This window comes from Saimiri boliviensis, chromosome 6 (assembly GCF_048565385.1).
Source record: "Saimiri boliviensis isolate mSaiBol1 chromosome 6, mSaiBol1.pri, whole genome shotgun sequence".
In the NCBI taxonomy this organism is placed as follows: Eukaryota; Metazoa; Chordata; class Mammalia; order Primates; family Cebidae; genus Saimiri; species Saimiri boliviensis.
The window spans coordinates 93,208,691-93,229,156 of record NC_133454.1 but is presented as its reverse complement, the minus strand read 5'-3'; the positions used below and the strand labels follow the sequence as shown (position 1 = coordinate 93,229,156).

General features: G+C 40.1%; 1 non-coding gene across 1 annotated transcript; it reads right to left on the bottom strand.

Moving 5' to 3' along the window:
* Window positions 1-17,537: 17,537 nt before the first annotated feature.
* On the bottom strand, window positions 17,538-17,601 carry LOC120364810 (small nucleolar RNA SNORD42). Its single transcript, XR_005579949.1, has one exon. It is a non-coding gene; the product is annotated as a small nucleolar RNA SNORD42 (small nucleolar RNA).
* Between the last annotated feature and the right edge of the window lie 2,865 nt (window positions 17,602-20,466).

The window sequence follows — 20,466 nt, the reverse complement described above, 5'->3', positions numbered from 1 at the left end:
TATATACCTACCACTAAGAATCTTGGTGAATATGTGAATAATAATGTATGTGATGCCTTCTGGAAAACAATCTGAAAAGAAATCTTGAATAATATATATGGAAATGAAAACACATGTATGCCATGAACTGCTCATGGGACTTTGCAGCAAATAATAACCTGTTGTTTCTCACTTGAAAAATGAGGACAGTAATAGCACTTGCTGCAAAAGGCTGTCATCAAGATTATATGAGCTAATATTTATGAAGTATTTAGAAGAGTGCCTGGTGCATAGGGTGCACTAAATAAGTCTTTGTTCAAGAACAGACTATTCAGATTATATTTCAGAACCTTCAAGGTACTTGAACAACCTTCTGTTGTTCCACATTCACTGGCCAGATCCTTCAATGAAAAACAAGTTTAAAATTGGGTCAAATAAATTAGTCAATTCCTCACCTTTCTAATTCTCTGGTTTTGGTGACATATGTACTGCTGCCATTATTCAGGGTTGGTTGACTAAATGTGTTTATAGGGTATGAGAAAATACTGTTGCATCCTGATTTTACGTAATAGACATTAGGCTCTAAATTACTTATATTAGTTAATGGTACTCATAACATTTTTTTCTGTAGAGCTTTTTAAATATATTACTTTAATTGGGAGATATATATTTTTTAGAAGTCTTAGAAAAATAATTTAATATCTCTCTCTGAGCATGACAATTTTCTAAACATTTAAACTGAAATAATTTGTCCAGCACTATCAATAACATCCTTGTCTGAGACATTTGCTATAATATTTCAAGGCCAGGAAAATATGAGTTTAAAAACCAGTCAAACATTTGACAATATTTGGGCATCCCTGAGTGAATCAGAATAACCTCTTGATTCTTCCTTAGTTTTATTGTCTCTACTGAGTTTAAAATAATAAGGCAGAGCTTGCTTTGGGCAAAAATGTCAAGTTTAGATCCTCAGCCTGTCATTCAAAGTCCTTTATATTTTGTCCCCCGCTTTTCTTTTCATTCTATTCCTGCATCTATTCATCAAGCACCCTGGGTTTTTGTTTGGTTTACATTTATTTTTAGCCTTATTAACTTACAAGCAGTCCTCCAAAATAACAGATTCTTCTTTCTTCCACTTAGTCCATGATGTAAGTTCCTCACTCTTCCTTGCCCTTACATAAACCTAAGGGAAAATCAAGATTTTCAGGGTCATTTCAAATTCCACATTAAATTACTAATGTTTGGGTTACATAGCTTCCCCCGTACTTCTATTTTTTAATACTTTCTTTTCACATTCCACTATTTCCAATACTATTACAAAAGAGTAGGACAATAAATATGTGAAAATTAATTGTAAAGTATAGATGTGTAACTGAGCTATAGTCCCTGAAGACAGTCATACACAATTATCTTAATCTCTGCATGTAATCACTGCCCCTTTCATCGAGTGGAAAAGTTCATTTTTCCTTCCCTGGGGTCTGGACTGGCCTTGCCTGCAGTCCTGACTGACCTTATGACATGGTTCATATAATAGACACTTCGGGTCCATGTTCAGCTCTTACAAGGACTGGCAGCTTTCACTCTCAAACTTTTGAAGCCAGCTGCCACATAAGAACTTCAACTTTCCTGAGACCAATGTGATATAAAGAAGCAAGTGCCCAGTAGAAAGGCCTGGTGGAATAGCTCTAAAAGTGAAGCCTTCTTGGACCTTTCAGTCTAGCCCAGCTATCAGCTTAGTGCAGCTGAATTAATAAACCCATCAGATGCAGCAAGGAACCGGGAACCACTCAGCTATCTGCAGTCATTGCACAAAATCATTGGAAATAGTTTTTATGCCATTAAGTTTTGGAAAGTCTGTTATTCAGCAGTGCATACTGAAACAGTGTCTTCAACTGCTTAGCAAAAAAATAAATATACAGCGAGGAGATTAGAAATAGAACATAAATCATTTGAAAATCATCTTTAGATTTTTCTATACTGTTGTCTATTATTAATATTTTTTCAATGGTATTAACTGGCTGATTAAATATTCTGCCTTCTCTACTTGTTAGCTCTAGGAAGTTAGGCACATTAATTTCTAGTACCTTCATATTGAGGGAATGTGTTCTCTTTCCAGGTCCATGAGGGGGTGTAGCTTTACTGGCACGAATTTCCTGGCGACATGCCCCACTCCCATCTCTCTCCATCCGGGAGATTCAACGGTTTATGTTTGAATTTCACGCGCGCGGGAAGAAACTAAAAGTCAATCACTCCAGCGGAAGTTCTAAGGAACTCCTTTCATTGGCCCAGGGTCTTGGAGAAGGTGGGTGTTTCTCCCAGATTAAAAGTTCATGTTCCTTCACCTGTGCCGGATTTCCGGCTTTCTGGAATACCCTCCCATAAGGCGGGAGCTCCCTCTGGGATTCTCCCTCTGGAATCCCTTTCCACACTCTTCGTGGAAGCCTTTCTCTTCTTCTCTTTTCCTTCTCATTTCTCTACCTAAATAAAATCATCTTTCTGCAACACTTTTTGGGTCTGATATTCGTTTTATGGGTCTGATATTCGCTTTATGAGCATTCGGTCAACCTGCAGTGGCCCCATTGCTTATTCCTTAAGAAGTTGAAGGCCAAGAACACACAACGATCACTGGCATCCAAGAAAAAACTCGGTTACAGAATTGGCAACCATGAAGGGACAAAAGGAGTGAAGTGTAAGACGGGAAACACTTCAAAGGGGTACGTGAAAGTATTGGACCCTTCTCACTTGCTTTCTGTCCTGTCTCTTTAAGAAGCAGTCGCAGCCAGGCGGGGCTGTGGGGAACTAGAGCGCACCAAGCCCTGCGGGCCATCCAGAACTAAAGTGCACCTTTTCTCGCAAGCTGTTTTCTCTCTCCTCCTCACTCTTTCGGCTTCTTCTCTGGGCGAAAGAAAAAACTCTGGGAGGTGGGAGGAGCACATGCTCTGTTTGGACCAGGGGTAGAACCGGGCGTTTGCAGGTGTGGACAGGGGTTGGGCTTGGGAGCTGGCAGGTGGAGCGGCTTGCTCCCCCGCCCTCAGGCCTTTCGCTCCTTGTGTGCGAAAACAAACCCGTGCTGTCCACCCCCCCAGCCCTGCAGTAAGCCGCTGCTGGGCAGGGAGAAGAGCTGTGGGGCGGGTTGAGGTGTGTCCGGCCTTGGAGGCTCTGAGCAAGGGGGCAGCACTTAAGGAAGCGCCACAGGGAAATGCTTTTGCCAGCTCTCTTGCTCACCGGCCAGCACATTTGGATCCCTAGTTGGGGATGAAACTGCAGAAGTAGCTGTTAAAAAAAACACGGTCAGGGACTGAACAAGGCCGACCCCCAGGGCATTTCCTCCTAGAAAGAGACAGGTTCCCTCTCTCTCTGATAGCAGATTTAGGGCCCTTTTGCTTTGAAGACCTACAGCAGCTAAAGAATTAAGCTGTTTTGCAGAGTGAGCAGCCTTTGCAGAGAGAATTAGCAAACTTTTAATGTTATTAGTTAACTCAGGCATCCCCAAACTACAGCCCGTGGGCCGCATGTGGCCTCCTGAGGCCATTTATTTGGCCCCCGGCCGCACTTCAGGAAGCGGCACCTCTTTCATTGGTGGTCAGTGAGAGGAGCACAGTATGTGGCGGCCCTCCAACGGTCTGAGGGACAGGGAACTGGCCCCCTGTGTAAAAAGTTTGGGGACGCCTGAGTTAACTCCTGAGACAGCTTATAGTAACTGAATAGAGGTAGTAACTTTTCTACTGCCAGCACCAAGTTTTCCTATTATATCTCCCCCCATAAAAGGAATAATTGGAATTTGAGAGATAGCAAAGTTAAGAGTTATAGTTCTGTTAATGCCAGGATGTAAATCAGACTCACGAGTAGTTACTTTCCCAGGGAGCTTGTTGGAAGAGCAGGTGTAGATCCTCTAATGGCTCGCAGGTGTATGAAGGGTCATCTCCTGGAACTTCAGGCTGTGGAGAGGAGGGCCTATGACTTTCTTCAGGAGGTGTCCAAGGCTTCAGACGAGTGTGATGAATCCATGAGTCAACTGCCACCACCTTACCTGATGCTGGGGTAGGCAGAATGACTGAAAATGTTCCTTCCCAACATGGGCCTAGGGAGGGAGAGTCTCAGGGGAGAGACTTAACAAGCACCAAGTCTCCAGGGCAGAACAACTCTTTTCCTTTTTCCCTACTGTGTCCTTCTGGTAAAGTTTTAAGAGCCAGTTGGAACTTAGCCATAGGGACTGAGTCCTATTTTCTAAGGAGAGTTTTGAGCCCTTGAGAGTGCTATTGGTAATAGAGAAGGCCATGGGAGGTGGGTTTCCTGTGCAAGTTTCTATAGGTGTCTCTTAAGAATTTCATTCATCTTTTCTGCTTTCCCTGAGGACTGAGGCCTCCAAGCACAGTGGGGATGATACTGTATTCCTAACACCCTTTAAGATTCCTTGGGTCACTGCAGCTTTGAAGGCAGGACTGTGATCACTTTGGAGACAGCAAGGGAATCTGAATCTAGGGATTATTTCAGTAATCAGGACTTTTATTATTTCTTGGGCTTTCTCTGTTCTACAGGGGAAAGCCTCAACACGGTTTGTATAAGTATCTAGGCATACTAGCAGATATTGATGTCCCTGAGACTTAGGCATTTGAGTAAAGTCCATTTGCCAGTCCTCACCTGGGTAATGACTGGCTCACTCTTACCCAGGAGGAACTTTGCAATGTGCCAACGGATTATTTTTCTGGCATACTTCACGTCCTTTGACTCTTTGTTGGACAGCCTTGAAGAGACCTTTTTCTGTAAATACAGATTTGGTAATCCAATGTGTATTCCGTATACCCATATGGAAGGTTTGATGCAAAATTTTAAGTTCTTTCCACTGGCTGGCAACAGGTAGAAGCACTTTTCCTTCCTCAGTAGCTAGCCATCCTGAAGGAAGAAAATTATGACCCTGGGAGATTGCCCACACTACCTCTTCTAATGAGTATTGAGGTCTAGTTCCCTAGAGAGAGTTTTCCCATATTAAAGGTCCTTCTATAAATTCCTGTCTAGCTTCCCTTTTTGCCTGTAGGTCAGCTTCATGATTGCCCTCTTCTACCTTCTCATCTCCTTTCTGGTGACCCCAGCTGTGTAAGACTGCTACCTCCTTTGGTTCTTAGACATCTTGCAATAAGTCTAAAATTTCCTTATGATGTTTAATGGGAATTCCTGCCGAGGTTAGGAGCTCTCTTTCCTTCTATATGGCGGCATGAGCATGCAGAACCAGGTAAGCATATTTGGAATCTGTGTATATGTTTACTTTCTTTCCTTCTCCTAATTTTATAGCTTGAGTGAGGGCTACCAGTTCTGCCAGCTGGGCAGTCGTCCCAAGAGGAAGGGAATTGCTTTCAAGCACTGTTTGATCACTGAATACTGCATATCCTTTTTTTTTGAACTCCATTTTCCATAAAGAAACTTCCGTCAGTGTGTAGGTTAAGGTCAGGATTGGCTAGAGGAGATCCTATCGAGCCACATAGCTCTGGGCTATAACCTGCTGACAGTCATGTTCTGTGTTTGCTCCTTCCTCAGGAAGAAAAGTAGCTGGATTGAGAGCTGCACATATGCACAGCTGGAGTACAGGCCCTTTGAGCACTAAGCCCTGACGTTTGAGTAGGCATGTGACAGATAGCCATAAGCCTCCTTTAGAGGCCAGAATTCGAGCTACATCATGTGAAGTCCATACAGTTAGATCTTTCCCTTGCACTATTTTAACTGCCCCTGAGACCAGTATAGCCACTGCAGCTACGACTCTCAAGCAGTGTGGACAGCCTTTTGCTACTGCATCAATTTCCTTACTTAGGTATGCCACCAGTTGTGATGTGGTTCCTCGCATCTGGTTGAGAGCCTCCAGTGCCACTCTTGACTTCTCTGTAACATATAGGGAGAAGTCGTTCCCTGTAGGAAGGCTTAGAGCTGGAGCCTGCAGTAGTGGCTACTATCAGGGTCTGAAGGGCTGCCTCAGCTATAGGGTCCCATAGTACTAAATGGGTGTTAGGTTTTTGGATTTTCTTAATCAGAGTGTACAGAGGTTTTGCTATTTCACCATATCTGAGAATCCACAATAGGCAAAAATCAGTTATTCCCAAGAATCCCTGTACCTGTTTTAATGACTTTGGATGGGGGAAGGCCAGAATGGGTTGGAGATGTCCCATAGCTAGGGTCCTAGTGCCCTTAGATAAGACCAGCCCTAGATATTTTACCTCTTGCCTACAAAGTTGGGCCTTTGGTTTGGAAACTTTATATCCACAGGCAGTAAGAAAGTTTGGGAGGTCCTCAGTGGCCTGTTGACACTGAGTTTCTCAGTCATCCAGATATTGAAGAACCAGGGTACCTGGATGTTAATAATTACTAAGGTGCTGAGCTAGAGCCTGGCTAAACATGTGAGGGCTATCTTGAAAGTCCTGAGTCAATACTGTCCAGGTGAGCTTAGAACTCTGGTCTAAAGGGTCTTCAAAGAACAGAAACTGAGAGTCAGGATGTCATGGTACACAGAAAAAGGCATCCTTAAGGTTCCGGACTTAAACCATTGTGCTTCACCTGCTGTTGAGAGAGCAAGTTGTAAGGATTAGGTAGAGCCAGGTATAAAGGAATCACACCTTCATTCATAAGCCTGAGATCCTGCACCAGCCTTCATTGTCCATTAGGTTTCTGCACTCCTAAAAGTGGAGTATGACAAGAGCGGTTACAGAACTTCACTAGACCCTGAGATTTTAAGTCCTTTACGATATCCTGTACCCCCTTTTTGGCTTCTGGTCTTAGGGGGTACTGTCTTTGGTAAGGAAAAGAGGTGGGATCCTTTAGCCTTATTCAAATTGGTCCTGCATTCTTTGCCCATCAAAATTGTCTGTCCATTGCCCAAACCTTGGGATTGATTCCTTCTTGAAATAATGGGCAGCAGAGAGGGATTTCCTCCCTGATGAGGTTCATATAGATCATGACTCCTGCTCTGGCTAGCAGGTCCCACCCTAGTAAGGGAGTGGGACTTTCTGGCATGATGAGAAAGGCATGGGAGAAGCATATGTCTGCCCAGTTACAGCTTAGGGGCTGGGAGAAATATCAGGAGACTGCTTGTCCTAGGACTCCGCGGACAGTTACAGACTTAGAGGACGACCACCCAGGGCAGGAGAGTAAAACAGAGAGGGCTGTGCCAGTGTCCAGGAGGAGGTTGACTTCCTGGCCTTCTATGGTCAGCTTTACCCGGGGCTTATTGAGGGTGATGAATGATGTGAGCTGGTCCTTGCCCCAGTCACCCTCGGTACTGCAACTGGGTCATCTGATTAGACACCTCAGGCCCTGGGAACCTTCGTCCCCTGGGTCAGTGTGCTTTCCAGTGATACCCTTGGCACAGTGGGCAAGGACGATGTGGCGGTCCATTCCTCTGGGGACAATTTCTCATAAAATGTCCCTTCAGACTGCACTGGTAACAAGCTTCGCCAGACTGGCAGCTAACCCGAGCCTTTCCCTCATTTGAACCCCTAGGGTCTGCTTACCTGAGGGCCATGACTAAGACAGCAGCTTTCCTCTGGTCTCTCCTGTTCCTTTCAGCCTGTTCCTCCTGGTCTCTATTATAAAACACCGAGGTTGCCAGGTTCGGTAATGATTCTAGACTCTGTTCTGGCCCCAAGGCCAGCTTCTGGAGCTTCCTTCTAATATCTGCTGCTGACTGTGTAATAAACTTGTCCTTTAGTATTAACTGGCCCTCGATGGAGTGTGATGATAAGGGAGTATATTTTCTTAAGGCTGCCCACAATCACTCAAAGAAAGCTGTTGGGTTTTATTCCTTTCCCTGAGTTGTGGTGGATAACCTTGCATAGTTCATGAGCTTTATTCTAGATTACCTTAATCTCTCAAGTATGCAGATCAGGAAATGCCTACAGCTCCAGTCCCCCTGTTCTGAATCAGGATCCCAGTGAGGGTCCATGCTAAGGACTGCTTGTTTACCTGTAGGAAATCGATCCTTTTCTTCTGGTGTCACTAGGTCATGTACTTGACTAAGGTACCAGGTGTCCCTAAACTCTTGAGCTGCTGCTAGAGCAGACTCTCTCATTGCTGTTTAGAGTTTCATTAAGCAATAGCATGATATCTTTCCAATCTAATTCAAAGGACTGACCCAGGCCCTGCAGAACATCTATGTAATTGTATGGGTCATCTGAAAACTTTCCTAAGTCCACCTTAATTTGCTTGGAGTCAGAAAATGAGAAGGGTGTGTGCACATTGGTCAGGCCAAATTATCCTCCTACTGCCTGTAGGAGGCAGGGTCTGGGCATCCTGGTAGCCTGAGATGCCTTCCCTAGCTCCTCTTGGGGTATAGGGGCTGAGGATCCCTGGTTGGCATTGGTGGAGGTAGAAGCTGCAGGGAGTCCCACGGGTGGAGGTAGTCCTGAGGAGGGCTTAGTAGGGTATGGGGAACAGGCATGACAGGGCTGAGGCTTATTCCTTAGAGAAAAGAAAAGTTGCACATAGGGGACCTCAAACCATTTACCGTTGCTTTTACAAAACAGGTCTAATTGTAGAATAGCATCATAATCTATACTTCCCTTAGGAGGCCAGGTTTTTTCACTTGGCAGGGGGTACTTCGGCCATGCTGTTCAGCAGAGAAAAATGAACCGCTTCTTTTTCAAAGATCCTGTGTCAAATTGGTCCCAATTTTCCAGGATACATTTTAACGGTCACTTCATTTTGGGAAGAGTAGCACCCATCTGAAATTGAACACAAGGGATGCCCGTATCCCTGGTTATTAATTGCAATTGATTGATCTGAGGCATCCCTCAGACAGGGCACTGGATTTGGGGTGTCCCCCAGTCAGTAGTTCATCATTTCCATATGCCCAAGATGGGTGATCATCTTTGGGCCTCCCATGTGCTGGGCTTAATCATGAACCAGCACCATGGGTACTCATGCTCAATGTCTGCATGCCTTTAGTGACCACCATAAAGACATGTGGACTGCTGGGATGGGTGGTTCATACAAGTGCGTCCCTGAACCAGGCCAGTGAGGCTAGGGAGATGGGTACTAATGTTCCCTGGCAAAAGTCTAATTTACATGGGCCAGATTATAAAAGTGCCCTAGGGGAGTAAAATTCTAGGGAGGGACCTCAAAGCACACAATTTGAAGAAGGTGGGGCTGAGGCCAGAACAATGCCCTCAGGACAGGCCTCCTCCCCCACCCCATTTTTCATTATAGGAAAATGCTAGGACCCAGTTTATGTGTGATATTTTAGAAGAAGCATTTCTGCCATAGAGAGAGCCAATCCCAAGCAAGACACGTTGTACACAAACACAAAGTCCCGTAGACTTCAGCTTCTGGATTCCCCAAAAGGTTCCCTCACTCAAGACTGTCTCCATTAGGGACTCAAACTAGGTGACCCTACAGCTTCTAGCCCTATGTCCTAACCCACTGTGCTAACAGGCAGTTTCTTCCAAAAGCAGGCTGGGGAGGAGTTTGCCTTTCTGAAATCTGCACCCAGGTGTGGGCCTGAAAGCCTGGGCAGGGCTTGCAGCTGGTAGCTGTTTTTTGCTTCAGCTGCTGGCTACTTAGAATGTGCTGGAAGAAAAACTGCTTGCTGCTGTGAGTTTGAAAGCCAGGTGTGCTCCTGTTTGGGCACCTCTGTAAACTGCTGCCTTCGACTAGGGACGCCGGAGAGACTGGCTGAGCTGTGTGCCAGGCTGCTGTGCTCCCCAGTCCCATGCAGTCCCAGGCCATACCTTGGCCCCTCTGTGCTATTTTTCTCCCATCCAGAGTGCTGGGAACTGCGGCCGCTGGGCGCACCCAGGTTCTGCCCAATTTTTGCAGATGGTGTCTGCGTGCCCAACCTCCCACAGGTAACTTGGCCCAGATACGCAGCTGAGAGAGAGAGACTTGTTTGGAAAAAAGAACTGCACCTTTAAGTCTGGCTGGCCTGTACCACTTAAAGACAGGTTGGAGCCTGGATCAGTCACCACCAGGCCTTGCTGAGCCTTGCCCCCGCAGCCCAGTTTAGCTGGTCCTGGTGTTTCCTTAAAGCAGCAGGACAGATTTTAGCAAATGAGACCACTCCAAAGTAACAGTCTCTTATGCTGTACCTTCTCCTGGCTGGCTCTCCAATGCTGTGACCAGGTTCCAGGACCCAAGGGAGGCTCAGCTCGCTCCCCTGCAGGCTGTGTTCTTCCAGGCTTTTGGTCCCACACTCACCCAAGAATGGGAGACAGGACCCCGCTGGGTGCAGTGCTCTCGTAATTAAATATTGGACACCAAAGAGTTTTGCAGACATTGATTTATTTAGTCAGAGAGAGAAGAAAAGGAGAAAGAAATGAATAGAGAGAAAAGCAGCTCCCACACAGTCATTGAAGGGGATTCAGAAGAGTCTACACGAAGGTGGGGGAAGGGGACTTTTAACCTAGGAGAAATTCCAGCCCCATTCAATTTTTCTGTTCTATGAAAGAAATTTCTTTAAACTTCTGCTGGAGTGATTGATCTTTGATTTTTTTTTCCCTTGTGGGCAGAAGTTAAACCAGGACCTCTAAGATACCAGATGGAGAGGTGGATGGAGGTATGGCATGGGGAAGTTTTTGCCTTTGAAACTACTCCCCCTTGTGGACCAGGAAGAGAATACATTTCCTCCCCATGACCCAGGTAAGAAGTGACAAGTTCTCAGATTAAAGTAGTGGAGTATATTGTAAATACAGCAAGGCCAACAAAAAAAAAAAAAAAAGAAGAAGAAGAAGAAAAAAGAAAAAGAATAATAAAGTAGTGGAATAAAAATCAAATGTTTAACAATTAAAGTATACAATACTTTTTGATGCATTAGATATGGAGATTTCAAAGTTGACTACTGGCTTTTTAATTTGTGCAGTGACATTGAGTGATATAGGAAAGAGTGGAAGAGAACCAGGTTTTCAGGGAAATGGTTTAGTTCAAGGCGTCCCCAAACTATGGTCCGCCTGCGGCCCCCTGAGACCATTTATCCGGCCCCCCGTCACACTTCAGGAAGGGGCACCTCTTTCATTGGTGGTCAGTGAGAGGAGCACAGTATGTGGCGGCCCTCCAACGGTCTGAGGGACAGTGAACTGGCCCCCTGTGTAAAAAGTTTGGGGAACGCCTCGTTTAGTTTAACAACATTTCATTTATATGCCTTTGAAGTGGAAATATTTGATCCTTAAGTGGAAATATCAATTAAATCATTGGATGTTTGGGTTTGGAACTCAGAGTTAAATTCTGGAAATCAAATTTCTGAGTAATTAGTATATAGATGACAATCAAAGCCATGAACAAGGTTGAGATTACCACTGAATTAGGAAATAAAATGAACACCTTTCCATCTGTGAAAAGGAGAGAGATTGAGCAGAAACCAGATTCAAGAAAGATTTGTGTGCCTGCATTTACACATATACAAGGTATGTTTAATTTACTTGACCTTTGAGTATATTTAAATGTTTATTGGATGAAATTTTAGGTTAAAAAAAGGAATCTCAATATTGTACCAGAAGAGACAAAAATGAATAAAAATCTAAATTCCCAAATTGTTTTAACCCACAATGCAGACTAGAAATTCATAAATTATCTTACTCTACCTTAACTTTTAATGCTGTGTTTTTAATTCTAGAAATGATTCCACTTTATATGATTCAACTGTTGTTTATTTTTCTTCATTGAATGAGATACTTACAATGCTATTGTAAATTTTAATTTTTCATGCATGGGCAAATAAAAGGTAAATTTTAGGAAGTAGTTTGTGTCACATAATTAAAGGCAATTTTTAGGTTTCTTGGTTAGGAATTTGTTCAATTTATGTCTTTTGCAAACCATATGCAAATATGAAGTAAGATTTCAAGTTTACATACCACATGCAAATAAATGTTATTAGTTTTCTTGATCACATAAATTGGCATAGAGAAGCTTTCTACAAGATTTTCTTATTAAAACACTGTTGACAATTATGTACCTAAAATTTTCTATCAAATATGTTTTTACTGTGTTAAATATAGGTCTTTGAGTATATGTCAGGCACCTTTAAAATAAAGTTGTATATAAAGGCAGTAATGTTATTATCATTAGCCAAACCTTTTTCATTTCTTAAACAGTCATATTTAACTCCAGTATTACACTCATTTTATTTTATGAATGTAAGATGGCTATTCCCATGATATCAACTTTTCCCAAAGCTTTTGTTCTTCCAAATGTAGTATACAATTCAAGGGAAAAGGCCTCACCTGAAGTCATAGGTTTCAGTTCCTTTCTTCCCGTTTCCCTAACTCACTGTTTCATCTTAGATATGGCACTTACTGTTTTTGAACTCTGTGTTCTCATACACAATATAAGAGGAGAAAGGATTGTATATATACTAAATGCTTTCTAAACTCCCTTTAGTCCTATTAGTCAACACACAATTTCTTCTAAGTCTATAGTCCTCATTGTTAGTGTCTTGGCAAGGATTAAGGAAATAATCTCCAGAGTTAATGCTGACCATTAGTAAGATTGTTAATGCCTTTGTTTTCAAGAGTAAAAGTCTGTGTATGCTCTTTTAGTTAATCCTTTTTTTTTTTTTTTTGAAATTGCTTAACGTTTTCTACAGTGAAAATTTTGTTGCATAATTCATTCTACATTCTGGAATTCAGTGCATACATTAAGCACCCTTCAGTTAGTTTTCTAGGGCTGCCATAATCAATTACCAGCCACTGGGTTGCTTAAAACAATAGATTACAAACCATTCACACATTTCTAGAGACTAAGTCTGAAAGATAGTTGTAACAGGATTATGCTGTCTCTGAAGGTTCTAGGCATTCTCTCTATTTGCTTTAACATCTTTTGTTATGTGGGTAGGCCAGAGATTTTTCAAATAATCAAATTCTTGATTCTTTTTATTTAATAACTTGTTACTCAATTTAAGTTTCTCTGCTCTCATTTTACTAATAGCAGCAAAGAGAACACATAATATATTTTTCACACATTGCTTTGAAATCTTATCAACTAAGTACCCCAATTTTAATTTTTACCCAACACTGGATATTAATTCAGCCAAACTTTTTAACAAGGATCACCTCTTCTCCAATGTCCAATAACATACTACTCATTTCTTTCTGAGGGCTCACCAGAAGTACTCTGAATGTTTGTATTTCTACAAACATACTGTTCATGATGATATATGTAGGCCCTAAGACAATGGGAGCTTTCCCTATCTTCTTCACTTCCAACTGAGGCCTCACCAAAATCGCCTGTAATGGTTATATTTCTCACAACAATTTCTTCAAAGCAATATATACTTTTTCTATCATGCATCTCAAAATTCTTTCAGTCTTTGCCATTACCAAATGCCAAAACCAATTAACCATGTTTAGGTATTTTTTACAATAGTACCTACCACTGTTACAAAAATCTATTATTTGTTTCTTGGGGCTTCCATAACAAAGTACCACAAAGTAGGTGTTTTAAGACAATAAAAGTGTACTCTGCCACATTAGTGGAAACTAAAAGTCTTAAGTCAAGGTATCTGCATGGCCAGGCTCCTTCTATAAAGTCCTATGGAAGAATTTCTCTTTCCTCTTCAGTTACTCATGGCTCTTAGCAGTCTTTGGCTTTTCTTGATTTCAAGATTTGGAAACTTTATGGTGAGAGTTTAGTTGAATTTACTTTGTTTATATTTCTGTATTAAAATATCATCTTATTTACATGAACAAACTTGGATATAAACTTACAAAAATAAAGCCCAAATGTAGAAGTTTCTTTACTTAGATTTTCTGAAATAAATCAAAACTAAGAATAGCATGCCCATATTTCATAGTGAAAACTTCACCATTTACCACCCATATTTTTGTGTTATGATTCACAGGAATTATGCAATTTGTTTTCAAGACAGTTTTTAAACTTGTTCACTAAAAACAAACAAGCAAATAAACTGATAAGCCTTAAACTGTGTTATTAAAGGAATAGTATCTGGTTGATGCTTCATCTCTTCCTTGAATATAATTTGTCCTTTCCTGGTTATCTTCTAATTATCGTATTTTTTCTAGTCTTAGGAATCATCTTCTTAATTGTAGGATGTTCTCAGTTATTACTTATGTATTTGCTTCTAGTGAAGGCTTTTTAAGAACCCAGTCCCTTTCTATAAGTGTCTTTCCTTAACTGCTATTTTCTGCCTGGTGTGCTTGTTATTAAGGTTGAATTAATGTTACTAGCACATTTCTTTCCCGCTTTCCTTCAATTCTAGTTCTGAGATGGTACTCATAGCATAAGTCCTTCTACTGGACCAGTAATTGGGTGCCCCACTGATTCTGGGGATGGACTACACACTTGCTTTACTATTCCATTTATTTATAACAATAAGAAGAGACTCGATCTTCTGTTGAGGAGCGCTGAATGCCTGTGTTGCCTCATAGGTTTTATTGTTTTTCAACCTGTTTGTTCTCATTCTTGTCTCAGATGCTAAGTCTTTTTTTTCCTACCCGAATATTGCTGAGTAAAATTACATGGCCTATTTCCAAAGTCCTAAATATAATACCTGATTATCTGAATTATTCCCCATAATTCTTTCTTATGTAAGAGACTCCTTGAGTCAGTTTTTTTTAACCTACTGTGAATATAATACTTTGAGATTTTGGTCTCATCATTAGCAGATTTTATAATCATGAATTAAATAACTTATTTCCTCAAGCATAATCTCACTCCAACCTTGGTTCCTGTATGCATTATACATTTTCAATGTATTATTTCAATATACAGGATGGTAACTATTAAAATGTAACAAAGAAAAGTTGGGTTTTCTTTGCTGAGAAGTAAGATAAAGCTAGAAAGGAGTCCCAGCTTTTTTCTTTTGTACCAGACACATGCAGTTAAATAAAGCAGTTTCATCTCAGCAGAATTTATGCATTTTTTTAACTAACACTCACACTAATTGAACTATTCAACATTTTACTAAGGTCAAGCTCCACAGAAACTTTTTGTACTGAAAGAGTTTATTTTAGCATATATATTTAAGTCTCAATCCCAAGATATCCTAAGAAATAAGTTAGCAAATGAATACCGTTGGATATTTTTATAATCATTTCTCATAATGTGGTCTCTGGATCTGCCATATATGCAATTTGTTGAAAATGCAAATCCCAAGACCCACCTCCAGACTTACTAAATCAGGAAATCTTCAGAGTAGAGCCCAGAAATGTGCTTTTTGACAAGCTGTGTTAGCCAAGGAAATGTGCCGCTCAGATCTGCCGCTGCAGACGCAGGGTTAACTCATGGCCTCAACTGCTCTGCTTTTGGATTTGGACTCACTTTTGCATAAAGACTGCTCCTAGCCAATGACTGAGTAGAGCAGGTGTGCTAAAGGAGGCAGAATTCTGCAAGATGCAAGACCTTGAACAGACAATTTTGGCCCACTGTAATACTTTTGCCAAAGCATTTTAAGAACTGTGCTGCAGTTTGAGACCCTTCATATTAAATACTCCCCCGCACCCTGCCTCACTGGGGTCACTCTTACATCTTAGTATGAATGCTTTTTGCCCTCTTCAACTCTCTTTTCTTCATCTGTACAGTCATTTCCTTCAATGTCTATCTTGTACCTAAAATTTCATTTTAACATCAATTCACTAGAAGACCCTAATAAACCCAAGTATGCCAGGAATGCTGCAAGAAACAGGAGGTATACATGGATATTTTGGAAAACTAAAACTAACATTCAATCTTCTCAGATATTCTGATATACATTAAAATTTGAAAACCAGTGCTACAGGTCTTTTCCATTTTCTCTGTAGCTATCAGCATTTAGTAGATCACAGTTCTTATATTGAGGAAATTATCAAGTGCTTTAACCTTGGGTGTATCACTTCTTAGAGGCTAGCTGAATTCAGGGTAAAATTGACAAAAACAACGTTTAACTATCTTAATGAAATTTCTAATTAAACTTAAGAACAAAGAAAACGGAAACTACTATCTCGTAAAAAGACACACACTGCTGCAGAAATATTGTAGATGGCAAAGAGAATAAACCAAGATAGAAAATAGCTCATTAAGGCCTGGCGCCGTGGCTCACGCCTGTAATCCCAGCACTTTGGGAGGCCGAGGAGGGCGGATCGCGAGGGCAAGAGATTGAGACCATCCTGTTCAACATGGTGAAACCCCATCTCTACTAAAAATACAAACATTAGCTGGGTGTGGTGGCGCATGCCTGTAATCCCAGCTCGGGAGGCTGAGGCAGGAGAATTGCCTGAACCCAGGAGGCAGAGGTTGCGGTGAGCCGAGATCGTGCCATTGCACTCCAGTCTGGGTAACAAGAGTGAAACTCCATCTCAAAAAAAAAAAAAAAAAAAGAAAAGAAAAGAAAAAGAAAATAATAGCTCATTGAGAATAACTTGATTCTGTGGAATAATGAAAACAAGTGTATTCTTGTTTTAATTTTTTAGTTGAACAACTTCATACTTCCATGTGATCTTCCAAAAGCTTATTATTCTGGATCTTTATTTATTATATTACTCAGGTTATTGCATCCACAATAAGGAACCACCATAATTATGCCAATTATGCTGCATTCTAAATGGGAACACATTCTACAGACAAGCCCTGGAATGATTGATCATTGACTAAAGGTGAACACTTGGAATGAGTAGATTGTGTGATGCTCAGGAGTGAGACAGGAAGGTTTTAAGCCCTTGCCCACCCCTTCTTTCTACTCTAGTGCTCCCTAGTGTCTACTGGTTAACATCTTTATGTCCATGAGAATGCCATGTTTAGCTCCTACTTATAAGGGAGAGTATATGGTATTCCGTTTTCTATTCCTGTGTTAATATGCTTAAGACAATGGCCTCCAGCTACATCCATGTTGCTGCGAAGAATGTGATTTCATTCCCCTTGTGGCTGCATAGTATTCCATGGTGTTATGAAACCCATTTTCTTCATCGAATCCACCATTGACGGACACCTAAGTTGTTTTCATGTCTTTGCTATTGTGAATAGTGCTGTGAGAAACATATGGGTATAGATGTCCTTTTCACAGAATAATTTATTTTCTTTTATATATATACTCAATAATGGGATTGCTGGGTTCAGTGGTAGTTCTGTTTTAAGTTCTTTAAGAAATCTCCAAATTGCTTTCCACAGTGGCTGATTTACATTCCCACCAAAAATTTATCAGCATTTCCTTTACTCTGCAGCCTTGCCAGCATCTGGTATTTTTTGACTTTTTAATAATAGCTGTTATGATGGGTATGAGATGCTATCTCACTGTGGTTTTGATTTGCATTGCTCTAATTTCTCTAGTGATGTGGGGAATTTCTTCATATGTTTGTGAGTCATTTGTCTGTCTTCATTTGGGAAGTGTCTGCTTATGTGTTTTGCTCACATTTTAATGAGGTTGATTTTGTTCTTTTTTTTTTTTAATGGTGAAAAGATATACATATATTTAGAATTAGCCAGCTGGACTCAGTTTAGATGATCCCAATTTTGTTGGCAACATCCAAAGCATTGTAATCAGGAGCCAGTCGAACATATGCCTTCTTCTCTCCGTCAGGCCTGGGGTAGAAAAGGAAGCCTTAATCCCCGCCGCCTTCACTGCCCACACACCCTCCCCAACTTCCTCCCCCAGTCCTCCGGCACTTCAGTGGTTCCTTTGTTCATGTCATTCCTTTCCAATAATGATTTTTCCATCATTAGCTTTTTTCTTGTTTAATTATTTAAGTTCCTTATAAATTCTGGATATTAGACCTTTGTCATACGCAGAGGTTGTGAATATTTTCTCTCATTCTGTAAATTGTCTGTTTGCTCTGTTTATAGTTTCTTCGGCTGTGCAGAAGCTCTTTAGTTTAACTAAGTCTCACTGGTCAATTCTTGTTTATAGCAGTTGCTTTTGAGCACTCAGCCGTAAATTGCTTCCCAAGGTCATTGCCCAGAGTGGTGTTTCTTAGGTTTTCTTCTAGGATTCTTATAGTTTAAGATCTTACATTTTAAATTTTTACTCCATCTTGAGTTAATTTTTGTATGTGGTAAAATATGGCTGTAGGTGTGCAACTTTATTTCTAGTTTCTCTATTTTGTTTCATTGGCTGATGTGTTTTTGGACCAGTACCATGCTGTTTTGGACATTATAATCTTATAGTATTAGTTTGAGTTCCAGTAATGTGATGCCTCCAGCTTTGTTTTTTTGTTTGTTTGTTTGCTTAAACTTTGGTTATTTGAGCTTTTCTTGATTCCACATGAATTTTAGAATAATTGTTTTCTAATTCTATAAAAGTGACATTGGTAGTTTGGTATGAATAGCATTGAATCTGTAAATTGCTTTGGGAAGAGAGGCCATTTTAATGATATTGATTCTCCCAATCCGTGAGCATGAAATGTTTTTCAATTTATTTGTGTCATCTATGATCTTTCAGCAGTGTTTTGTAGCTCTTCTTACAGAGCCTTGATTAGATGTATTTCTAGGTTGTATGTGGGGGAGGGGGGAGGGAGGCTTTATTTGGGTCCTAGCTTGAAAGATATTGCTGTATAGAACTGACTTTTTACATTGGTTTTTGTATGCAGAAACTTTACCAAAGTCTTTTATCCATCCCAGGAGCTTGTGGTAGAGATTGTAGAGCATAAATTTATATTGTCAGTGAAGAACATAGTTTGAATTCTTTTCCTATTTGGTTGCCTTTTATTTCTTTCTCTTGCCTGATTGCTGTGTCAAGGACTTAGAGTAGTATGTTGAATAAAAATGGTGAGAGTGAGCATGCTTGTGTCAGGGAATGAGGGGAATGCTTCTAGCTTTTGCCCATTCAGTATGATATTAGCTATGGGTTTGCCATAAATTGCTTTTATTATTTTGAGGTATGCTCCTTCAATATCTAGTTTGCTGAGGGTTTTTAACATGAAGGGATGTTGGATTCAATCAAAAGTTTTTTCCACATTTATTGAGATGATAATGTATTTCCTGTTTTTAATTGTTTATATGGTAAATCATATTTATTGATTTGTGTGTGTTGAAACAACCTTATATCCCAGGAATAAAGTCTATTTGTTGTGAATTAGTTTTTGATGTACTACTGGATTTGATTTGCTAGTCCTTTGTTGAGGATTTTTGTGTCCATGTTTGTCAGAGATATTGACCTGTAGTTTTTTCCCTTTTTTTTGATTTTTCTTTTTCAGGTTTTCATATCAGAGTGATGCTGGCTTCATAGAATGAGTTTGGGAAGAGTCCTTCCTCCTTAATTTTTTGAAGTAGTTTCACTAGAATTGGTACCAGCTCTTTTTTGTATATCTTGTAAAATTTGGATATGACTGCATCTTGTCTGGGACTTATTTTGGTTTATAAGTTTTATTGCCAGTTCAATCTCAGAACATGATAATCTTTTGTTCAGGTTTCAACTTCTTCCTGATTTATATTTATATTTATAGAGGTTTATTTACTTTTCTCCAGATTTTCTAGTTTGTGTGAATAGAGGTGTTAATAGTCTCTGAAGATCTTTTATATTTCTGTGGGATTGGTTGTAATGTCACCTTTGTTGTTTCTAATTGTGCTTATTTGAAACTTCTTTATTTTCTTTGTTAATGTAGCTAATAATCAATTTATCCTTTTTTAAACAAGCAACTTTTGATTTCATTGATTCATTTTATGGATTTTGTTTTGGTCTCAATTACATTCTCTTATTCCCTAATTTGAGTTTTTTATTTCCTTCTGCTAGCCTTGGGGTTGTTTTTGTTTTTGCTTTTTAGTTTCTCTTCATAACAGTCTTAGATAATTAATTTGAGATCTTTCTAATTTTTTGTGATAAGTATTTAGTACTATAAACTTTCTTCTTAACACTGCTATGACTACATCCTAGAGATTTTGGTATGTTGTATCTCTGTTTTCATTTATTTTAAAATCTTTTTTATTTCTGACTTGTGTTGTTTACCCAAAAGGCACTCCAGAGCAAGTTGTTCAATTTTCATGTTATTGTGTGATTTTGAGAGATCTTTTTGGCATTGATTTTTACTTTAATTCCACTATGGTCTGATAGTATGATGGTATAATTTCAATTTTTTTGAATTTATTGAGACTCATTGTATGGTCTATGTGGTTGACCATGGAGTATGTTCTGCGTGCAGATGAGAAGTTGTATACTCTACAGTTGATGGGTTAAGTATTGTGTAGATGTATATTAGGTGAAATTGGTCATATGTCAAGTTTAAGTCTAGATTTTTATCATTAGTTTTCCGCCTCAATAATATGTTTAACACTGTCAGTGTGTTGAAATTCCTTACTATTATTGTGTGTCTTTCTAAGTTTTTCTTTGGTCTAGAAGTACTTGTTTTATGAATCTGTGACCTCCAGTGTTTGGTAAATATATTTAAGAGAGTTAAGTCTTCTTGTTGAAATGAATATTTTATTATTATGTAATACTTTTCTCTGTCTCTTTTTACTGCTGTTGGTTTAAAGTTTACTTACTCTGATATATGCCTTTAAAATGTTTTATTCAATGTTGACCTTGGACAATCTGGTGACTATATTCCTTGGTGATGTTCAATATATATAATACCTCAAAGTGTTCTCTAGATTTTTTTT